Source organism: Petaurus breviceps, unplaced genomic scaffold, assembly GCF_028583685.1.
Source record: "Petaurus breviceps papuanus isolate PSGF00001 unplaced genomic scaffold, PetGlider_PUasm1.0 689, whole genome shotgun sequence".
NCBI classification, from domain to species: Eukaryota; Metazoa; Chordata; class Mammalia; order Diprotodontia; family Petauridae; genus Petaurus; species Petaurus breviceps.
This window is the reverse complement of record NW_027186458.1, coordinates 10169066-10179222: the sequence shown is the minus strand read 5'-3', so window position 1 is coordinate 10179222 and position 10157 is coordinate 10169066. Positions and strand designations below refer to the sequence as shown.

The window sequence follows — 10157 nt, the reverse complement described above, 5'->3', positions numbered from 1 at the left end:
CCCAGCTAGTTTTTTGTGTCAGGTGTCTGAAGCCGGATCCGAACCCAAGTCCTCCTGTCTCCGGGGCTGGTGCTCTACTCACTGCATCACCTAGCCGCCCGGTGACGATAATCTTATCAGACATTTCCAAAGTCAACCACAGCCCAGTCTTTGTGACCTCCTGCACTGTCCAACTCCAGTCCCCCCACACATGACCTTCTTGCATCAAAGTCACACTCATTCTATAGTTCATAAAGATGTGGTCACTACGCAAGCAGCACCCTCTTTACTAAATAGCGGCTTGATTTAGATAGACAGAGCTCTTCTCGGCAGCACCATGGGGCATACATTTTCAAGCTGCCCCTACCCAAAGATCAGCACCAGAGGATGGAGAAAACGGGCCTCACATTCATAGAGCGCTTCAAGGAGAACCTAGTTCCATCCCTCAATGGCCACTCTATGACATATGTCACTGGAACCTTCAACGCGTCTCTAGGCTGCCTTTCCAAACTCACTGCCATCCCCACCCCTCAAGAGGAGCCTTGGGGTAGAAGGTAAGGCCCGGAGGGCAGTGTCACTCACCCTTGAATGTCAGCACTTAACACCCCTGGCCCCTAGGAGTCATCTAATCAGTGCTTGAAGTAAATCTCCCTGTGAGATTGGGAGCAAAAGTGCCTGCCCCAGCTTCAAGGGATCGGGAGAAACTGGACGTGAAATCAAGTCTTCTGAGTCCCAGAACAAAGCTTTCACTATCCTGAAAATCTGGGTGACAAAGGAGTTTATGCGAGGGAGGCCCCCAGCCACCAACAGTACCCTTGGGCTTCTAAGGCATCAGGATGAAATGCTGAGAGACCGGCACGGACTGTGGAAGCCCAGACCAAGTTCCCCTTCCCTTGCCCCGTCTCCTCATCCTGCAAAGGAAGAATGATGGGCTCAGTAGTCTGGCAGACACAGCATTATCAAGGAAATCAGCATCTGTGGGAGCAGGGAATGATTTTCTCCAAAGTTTTGGAAAGCAAAGCAAAATTGTGGTCACCGCTGAAATGCCCTGTGAGCAGGTGGCCAGGCAGAGTAAATTCTACAGCAAGAACCTGCAGGGAGCCCCGTAAGCAATATGGTAGAAGGCAAGACCAAGCCTCAGAGACCACCGAGTTCCATCCAAGCCCAGTACTTGGCAGTTGAGCTGGCCGTCCCTGCCCCAGAGATGAATGACCCAAAGGAAAAATGAGGTAATGTTGAAAGGTGTCGAGAAGAAACCTTACTTAGTCCTATGGAGTCAGACTGAGAGGGGTGGGGGCTCCTATTTTCATTCTGCCTTGCAAGGCTGCACATTGGCTCCAAGAGGGCCCAGAAAGTGACAGAACCCCAAGCTGTGTCCCAAAGTCTGAAGCTATGCCCAAAGGCTGAAGCTGTACCCAAAGGCTGAAGCTGTACCCAAAGGCTGAAGCTGTGCCCAAAGGCTGAAGCTGTACCCAAAGACTGAAGCTATTCTCAAAGGCTGAGCTATGCCCAAAGGCTGAAGCTGCTCCTCCCATGAGCAGTTTACTTTCTGTCCTCCATAATTTGGCCCCCAGCCATTGAATCCTCACTTATAGGTCGGCTTCTCCTTAGAGGTCCAGCAAATTCCCAGAACCTTCCTCTAGTCCCATATAATAACAATTCTGGAAGAAAAGGGTTGGCTAGCTGGGATCAAGGTAAAAAATCATTCCCCTGGGTTAAAAATAAATCGCATGTACAGGATGGTGGAGGCCAGGTTAGTCGGAGGAGTGTCTGAAAAAGATCTGGGTGTCTGAGTGGATTGAATGCTCAAGGGTCAGCAATGTAAGGAGGCAACCAAACAAGCTCAGGAAATCTGGGCTGCAGGGAGAGGAGCCAAGTCCTCCAGGCACGGGGAGACAAGGATGCCACTGTCGTCTGTTTTCCTCAGCTCTCACCTGGAATGATGCCTTCACAAGTAGGTGCCACAGCTCAGAAAGATCCTGAATAGCTGGAGGGTGTCCAAGGGACAGTCACTGGGAGGGTGAAGGGCCTTGAAGCCACACCCTAGGAGAAGCTGGAGGTGCTTGGTTAGGGAAGATGGAAGGGAGGTGGGACGTGGGGCTGTCTGGGGGACACGGGAGGTTTGGCCTTGGAGGACAGAAGCAGGGGCAGTGCCAGGAAGTTGCTGAAGGCCATTGGAGCTGCCCGGGGAGGTGGCAGGTTCCCTCCCTTCCCAAGCCTGGATGCCCAATTGTCCAGTTACGCTATAGTGCTGATCTTTTCTGGTTTGGGTTGAACGGGAAGGTCACTGACGTCCCATGTCACTCCCTGATTCTGGGATTTGATCAAAGCGAGACCCAGTAAGAAGCAGAGTCCAAGGCTGTTGAGAGAGCCCGCAGAGGCAGGCTCCGGGACTTCACAGGCTGCATCGGAATGTCTGATCATCATTCACTTTTGGCATTAAGAGTGCCTGCCCCGTCAGGCACAGAAAGAAAGAAGCCCTATCTTGGGGGGGGGGGGGCAGGTAGGGCAGGGCAGGACAAGGGGAGGCCATCCCTGGAGGACGTGGGCTCCCTTTTCTAGATAGCAGCTCTTCAGGCAAGGCCTCTTCCTCAACGATGCCCACTCCCCCATATCCAAGGAGGTATTTAGTGAGATGAGCTGGGCTCTGCAATACTGGGCCACGTTTGCCAGAGATGCATGGTAGAGTGGCCAAGTTCAGGCCCTTGGGGATCTCTCCCATTGCCAGGCCAGGGTCCAGATTGTTGGACAAAGCCCAGCGAACCGGCTGGGGAAACACTTAGTGCGTCTCTAAGGCTCTATGCTAGATCCCAGAAGGACACCCCGCCCCTCATCCCCTACGGGAGGGGCAGCCGCGTTCCCCCAGGCTGAGGGACAGAGGGGTATCAGGCTCCTATGCACAGCAGCCCAGGGCTTAATCAAACTGAGCTAGAGAAGAGGTGCCAGGGACGGGGATGGGGGGGAGGTGGGGGGGGGGGGGGCCCCCAGATGGGTGGGGAAGGGGAGGAGGGGTAAGTAGGGAGGGTAGGGCTTTTCCTCCCTAGGGGAGGGGCCAAGGGAAAGCAGGAGGTGGGTCCGAGGGCAGGGTCTCCCAGGGCCCGGCCTATGGCATGTTCGTCCCGCCCCAGCCCGACCCCTCCCCCAGCCCCGCCCCCCACGGCTCCCTGGATTTCGCCCACCCCCTGGCCCGAGCCCCAACCCGGCACGGCCGCAAACTTAAGCCCCCGCCCTCCAGCCCTCGAACCGCACTGCCCGTCAGACAGCCCGGCAGTCAGTCTGTCCCGAAGTCCTTTCTCCGGCTCTCCCTCCAGCGCTTCATCCCAGGGCAGCCGGACAGGCAAGCAGGGAGGCAAGAACGGCTAGAGGCCCGGCGCGGTCAGTAGGTAGGTAAGTCTGCCCAGACTAGGGAGAGGGAAGGTCAGACTCGGGGTGGGGGGCCGAGCCGCTGAGGGCTGTGCTGAGGAACGGTCTGCCACCCTTCCCCCAGGAGCCCGTGTCGGGTCTCCCCTCTTCCCTCTCCTCCCCTCCAGGCGCCTGTCCCCGAGGCTCCTGGGCGCCGGTGGTTAAATATAGCCTTGGACTCGGCCAGACTGGGGGGCGGGGGGCGGCGACGGGCGCCCCTTCTCCTCCCGAGCTGGCAGCCTGGGGTCCGTGCCCTCGGGGCACAGCGCCGATTGGCTGGGAGGGCCTGATCTTGGCGGGGGAAAGGGTCCGGAGGCCTCCCCTGGAAGAGGAGGAGCCCCAAACTCTCACCCTAAGAGTCGTCAGGGGCTTGGGGAGAGCTAGTCCTAATGCCCAGAGCTTGAGTTCAACTCCCTGCCCAGTCCCAGCTCACTCCTTGCACACAAGTCACTGCCTCTTTGGGCCTCAGTTTCCTTATCTGTAAGATGAAGAGGCTGAACGTTCCCTAGATGTTCGAACCAGCTGTAAATAAGTCAGCCAACGAGTATCGATTACCTGCTTGGTGGATAGTAGGGACTCAGAAGTCACCAGTCTCTTCTCCCTGGAAGCTTACATTCTATTGGCACCTGTACATCAGTAAGTAACGGAAAGAGCCCCCCCCCCAAAAAAAAAACCTCCTGGGGTTCGCCGAGAGGGAGGCGCCGCTAACTCTGGCGCCGGGAGTGCTGAATTGGGAACTTCGCTCGCTGCTGGCCGAATGCTTACAGCACACGGGGAAGCACCGGGAAGCACGGGGAAAGGAGGCTCGTTTGGAGAGGAACAGATCCCCTTCCCTTGGCTGTCTGTGGGATCGTGCATTTGGCAGGAACCATTGTCACCTGGATTCTTTAGATGGGACAATTGTCTCCATCCCTGTTTGGGATCTCAAAGTACAATAAACTGTAAACAGTGATTAAGTACCCACAAAACTTTGAGCTTGGTGTTGGGGAAGCTAGAATTTGTAAAACAAAACAAAACAAAAAAAAAAAAACAGGGCCAGGGTCCTCAAAGGCCGGCAGGCTGGAGAAGGCTCTGTTGCTGCAGAAGCCAGCCTTCTGGGGTCTTGTCCTGTCTCCCTTCCTCTTCTCCATCTGCCTCATAATACTGCCCACATACATGCCCAGGGTGGCGAAGGGCTTTGAAGATCGTCAAACTTTAGAACTGGGAGAGCCCCTGGAACAGCTAGCCAGAATCCTGCCAGGGCCACTGAGAACCGGGGCACTAAGAGCTGGCAGTGGGGTAGCAGTTACAGAAGGGCAGATTTAGGAAACCCAGCTTAACAGCTAATTGGCATAATTGGAGTAGGCAGCCTTGGCTGTGAGTGGTTGCTGGCCCGCCTCGAGGCCTTTTAGTGGAGTTTAGGGAGCCACTGGCTTCCACACCCACCTCAAGACCCTTTCTATCTATGTGTCCTTGGACAAGTGATTTATTGTTGTTCAGTGAATTCAGTCATGTTCAATTCTGTCTGACTTTTCACCACCCCATTTAGGTTTTTCTTGGCAAAGATCCTGGAGTGGTTTGCCATTTCCTTCTCCAGCACATTTTACAGATGAGGAAACTGAGGCAAACAGGGTGAAGTGACTTGCCCAAGGTCACTCAGCTAGTAAGTGTCTGAGGTTGGATTTGAACTCAGGAAGATGAGACTTACCTATTTTACTCCCCTTTTAAATGAAGGGTTTGGACCCATTGGCCTCTAATCCCCTCTAGCCTATGGTCCTCTTTGAAGGATCTAATAAAAGCTTTACTTCTCTCGAGCTCTCTCCTGAATGCCAGGCTTACCCTGGACACACACACAGCAGGCAGCAATTGCTAAAGCTTGTTATTGTTGCCCATGGGATACCAGGAGTTTGACCTGACAGGTGCATGTGTCCTCATCCAGTTTGGGCATCCTGCATCCAGGACCTAAATGTTGGGGGAGGGATGGAATTCAGCATCACTTTAATGCCAAATGCTAAAGATGAAAGTTCAGCTATGCATGTCCTTGCCCACTGCAGATGTCCAAACTTTGGACGGGGTCCTTTCAGTCCCTCCCAGTCTTCCCTGGCTGGAGAAGTAGCCAGCAAGAAATCCCAGCTTCTCCCCTCCTCACCCCCAGTCATCAGAAACTGTCAGCATCTGCAGCCAGGAGTGGTATAAGCACAAGCAGAGCCCCTCGGATTTGATGTAAGAAAGGACAGAAGCATTTAGAGATGCCTACTGTGTGCATCATTGAATCCTCATGACAAACCTGGGAGGGAGACCCCCATTTTGCAGTTGTGGAAATAGAGGCAGACCGCCATGAAGTGATTTACCTAGGGCCACCCAGCCAGTAAGTGTCTGAGGCTGGATTTGAACTGGTGTCTCACTGGCTCTGGGCACTATGGTGCCTGGCTGCCTGCAAGTCAGATATGTGCACTTTGAACAGGGTTTTCTCAGGAGTGGATTGTAAAGAAGAAGGAAACTTGAATTCTGTGCTTGGCAGAAACTGTCACCTGGGAGTTGACCCAGCACTTGAGCCAACAGTTGGAACAAAGTCATCCCTGGAGGCCTCTCTGGGCCTAGGAGGGAGCTCTACTGACCCTTGAGTGGGGAGACCCAGCTCTTCAGCTGAGTGACCAAATAGCTGTGTGTCCCTGGGAAAATTGTTTAGCCTCTCTGGGGCCCAGGCTTTGTTCTGTCTGGAGGCATCTTCTCGGCTCTGGGTTGCTCTGATCCTTCTGTCTGAGCCCAAACAGCTTTGAGATTGTTGGGGGACAAGGTGGCTGCTGCCTCTTCCCACAACCTTCCTCTCCACTGGGGCTTTGAGTTGATTCTAGGGTGAGTAAATCCAGATACCCCCTCCGCCATATTGTTTACCTTTGTAACTTGAAGTGGAGGAGGTGTTTGGAGACTGGCTGGTGCCTGAGGGCAAGCCTAGGGAGGAGGAATGGACCTAAGGAAAGGCAGGGACCTGGCCCTGCCACAGCCTTGCCCCCACCCTTTGCAGACCTCTTCTTGGAACCTCCCCATTACCATCTTATTGTCCACGGGCCCCAGAGAAGAGGTGACTGTCCTGCCCAGGACTGGAGCTGGTCCAGCCTCCCTTGGCCCAGTTAAACTACCTGTATGCCAGGCACTATGGTAAGCATGGGTGTACAAAGAAGGCAAAAGACAGGCCTTGTCCTCAAGGATCTTACACTCTAACTTGGAAGCTTCATGTAGTGGTATAGGGCAGGTAGGGATGAAGTGGTTAGAATGCTGGGCCTGGAGTCAGGAAGACCCAAATTCAAATCTGGCCTCAGACACTGACTAGCTGTATGACCCTGTCACTTTACCGTGTCTGTCTCAGTCTCTTCATCTGTAAAATGACCTGGAGAAGAAAATGGCAAACCACTGCCATATCATTGCCAAGAAAAACCCAAATGGGCTCACAAAGAATTGGACACAACTGAAACAATTGAAGAAAAGTGAACTTGGGGCCCCAGAAAACAGGAGCTCTGTCATGGGAGAGACACCTCCACCTTTGCTGAACTCTGGAGGACAAAGCTAGGTAGGATGAGAAGTGTGTGGGAGTTACAAAGAAGTAGACTGAGCTCAAGGAAAGAAAGGACTCCCTCCAGGTGGAATGAGCTGCATTGAGGTGGTAAGAGCCCCATCCCTAGAAAGCTTGAAATGAGGCTGAATGTGATGCCTTCTAGTAGAGGGGACTTTCATGGAAGTCTGATTATATCCAAGGCTCTTTCTACTCTGAGGTTATGTAAAGTATAGGCAAGGGGTGGCCAACCTTGGAGCCAGAAAGAACTGGGTTAAAGCCCCAGCTCTGACCCACACTGTGTGGCCCTGTCCAAGTCACTTCACCCCTAAGTACTCTCTGTCATTTTCTAAGGCTGTTTTCAGAGAAGGTGCCAGCCTGTATTGGTAGAGGAAGTCTCCTCACCTGTGCCAAGGACATCACAATGGGCCTTTTCTGTTAGGAGCCAAGAGTTCAAGAGATCAGGCCAGAGTTCTTCACTGAACACCCTTTGGGGAAACTGAGTCCCATGGGGCAGATTCTGTTCACCCCAGGTGTTAATTTTTGTAAGCACTTGCCTGGCACACTGCAGACTCCTCCCCTGGGGCCTTTTGTGCTTTTCCAGAAGCTAATGGGGTGAAGAGTGGCATGAGGCTGACCAGCTTCAGAGATCAGCAGCTCAGTGTGGCTTCTCTTGGATTCCCATAGACAGACCAGCAGTCTCCCTCCTTTGCCTCCCTCATCTAAGGGAGTTCTGTGTTTCCCATCAGCTTGGCCAGTCCTTGGAATCTGGTGACATTTGACTATACTCCTGCTTTGAGGGAATGAAGGATTTCTTCCTTTTTTGCTCTTTCAGCTGGGAGAGAGAAACAAGCAGTCGGTTAAAGGGGTGAGGTGTGTGTGTGTGTGTGTGTGTGTGTGTGTGTGTGTGTGTAGGACTATGGGAAAACAGTGCTTAAAGTTGCCCAATCTGCCTCAAGAAAGGCCAATTTTTGGTATTTTTTCCAGTCACCCAACACTTTGCATTTTCCCATCTATTCAGTGGGTTTGGGAGTTTCTTTTCTCAGTAAGAAAACTGGTTTGTGCTGGCAACAAATGATCAGTCCTCTTTCTGTGCTGGAAGTTTCCCTCTGCAATGGCTCCCTAATGTCTTTTGGGGAATGCTTAAACTCTTTAATTTGGCATAATGCTGTATTCTTCCTTCCTCCCAATAGAATGGAAGCCCCTTGAGGGCAGGGACTGGCTTTGCCTCCTTTTATATTCCCAGTCCTTAGTACATAGCCTGGAGCTAATTAACTAGTTAATTAATGTTTAGTGATTGATTGCAGTGGATAAGAAATTGAATTGTCCTTGATAGACTGCTGGAAGGGACCTTAAAACCTTCATTTTACATGTGGGGACACTGAGGCATAGAGAACTCACAGGAGTCTAAAAGAAGATGGAATGACTTACAGAGGTGGACATAGGTAGGAAGTGTAGGTGAACTTCGAACCCAGGTCCCTGAGTCCAAAGTCAGAATTCTTTCCTCTGTGCAATTTGGGCTCAAGTCTTTAGACTTCACATCCCAGCCTCTTGCTTTGGCAGCCAGGGTATGGAGACGCATATGGCACCCAAGCCTAGGAGGAGATTCAAGCTGTTGGCCCAGCAGGCATGCTGCCCACCTCTGAAAGCTGTGTTCCCGGTAGGGGCGCAGAGCTGGGTTTGGTTTGCCAAATAATAAATGTGGGTTAGACGCCTACTCTGCGCAGTTGGAATCCTTGCCCTCGAGGATCCTATGGACCCCGATGTCTAAGAAGACTGTAATGGCCAGCCAGCCTCCCAAAGCACACTGAGGTCCCTTCAGAGCCCCGGAATGAGCCAACCCTCTTTTAATGACTCCCTCTCCCAGGTTTCCAGTTTACTCTGCTAGTGTTTATGACACATTTGTACATCCAGTCTTATGATCTCCCAGCTGAAAAGACTCTGGTGGGGAAAACTTCTTTAAAGTCAAAGATCCTTTTAAAAGGCCAATAGTTTGTTGGTTGCTCCTGCACAGAATAAGGTTATTTATTTATTTTTAAAAAATGGGTGCTTTCCAATACTGGTTTTTCTTGAAGTAGGGCCTGGCAGTTCCCAGATCCTTTCTGGAGAGTTTAGGGAAAACACCCATTGGATCCCATGCCTCAAGCTGGAGGGGGCCCAAAAGGCCACCCCTAATTTTCCAAACGAGTTTCCCTCATGTAAGAAGCACCAGTCAGAACTTGAATTCAGGACCTCGGGCTCCAGAGGCAGTGTTGTAAATGAGTGGGAGCTAAGCTCAGAGAACTAGGAGTCCTGATGGAAAGGTGAAGAGACTGACGTAAGGTCACTGAGTTAGTGGAAGAGCTCAGCTGGGAGTGTTCCATGCTGCCTCTTCTGGGTCCATTGCAGTGGGTCTCCTAGCAGTGGAAAGGCTAGGTTTGGAATTAGCAGCACAGTTAAGGACGGGTCAACATACCTCAATCCCTTAGGTCTTTTCTAAGACTATATCCTACACACGTATATGCAGCAAAGGTCACTGAATGTGGAGGCAGGGGACTGGGTTTGATTCCTCCCTTGAAGCTGACCGGCTGTGTTACCTTGGGCATGTCATCTAACCCTTTAAGCCTCAGTTTCCTCATTTATAAAGTGGGGATTATAATAACTTTCATTGCTGTCATCATGGGGTGGTTGTGAACTTTGACAACCTTAAACTGCAATGGAATGGTAGGTTCTTCTTACTATTATTAAGCATTGAATGACTTCATTTCTCCATCTGGTGAATTGCTTTAGTTTCACTGTTGACACTTTTGATCCTGAGATATTTACTGAGAAACTGTACCATTTGACTGTGTTTGTAAATCCCACCTGGTGCTTTTACCACCTGGACTTTTTCCCCATTTTCTTTTTGAACCTACATGTAACATAGATGAATGCAGGTTTGGGTTGGGCATGTGCTCTGGAGTTCCAAGGCTCCTCCAGGGCCTGAGCTTTCCCTGACACACACACAAAAGTCCCCCCTTTTTTTGTACATCAGTATTCTCCAGTGATACTGCCTGGCTGTGAGTCAAGGAACACCATGATCCCAGAAGAATCCAAAAGATGCTTGTTGAAGCTGCCAGAGGGAGACAGAAATGGGGCCAGCCCAAGGAAGGAGGCCACTCGATCCTGCCAACTCTGACCTGGGGTGAAAGAACCCATCCGGGAAATGCCTACTTAGAAAAAGAGAGGGAGATGGGCACCTAGAGCATGAAGGCTGGGAGGGTGGATG

General features: G+C 51.8%; 1 protein-coding gene across 2 annotated transcripts in view; it reads left to right on the top strand.

The window, feature by feature from the left end:
* Positions 1-3171: 3171 nt before the first annotated feature.
* SLC7A2 (solute carrier family 7 member 2) overlaps positions 3172-10157 on the top strand; it is a 57846-nt gene continuing 50860 nt past the window's right edge. For both annotated transcript variants that reach the window (XM_069104971.1, XM_069104970.1), the window contains exon 1: positions 3172-3366. The gene's annotated coding sequence lies outside the window, so the exon portion shown is untranslated. The remainder of the gene's footprint in view (positions 3367-10157) is intronic.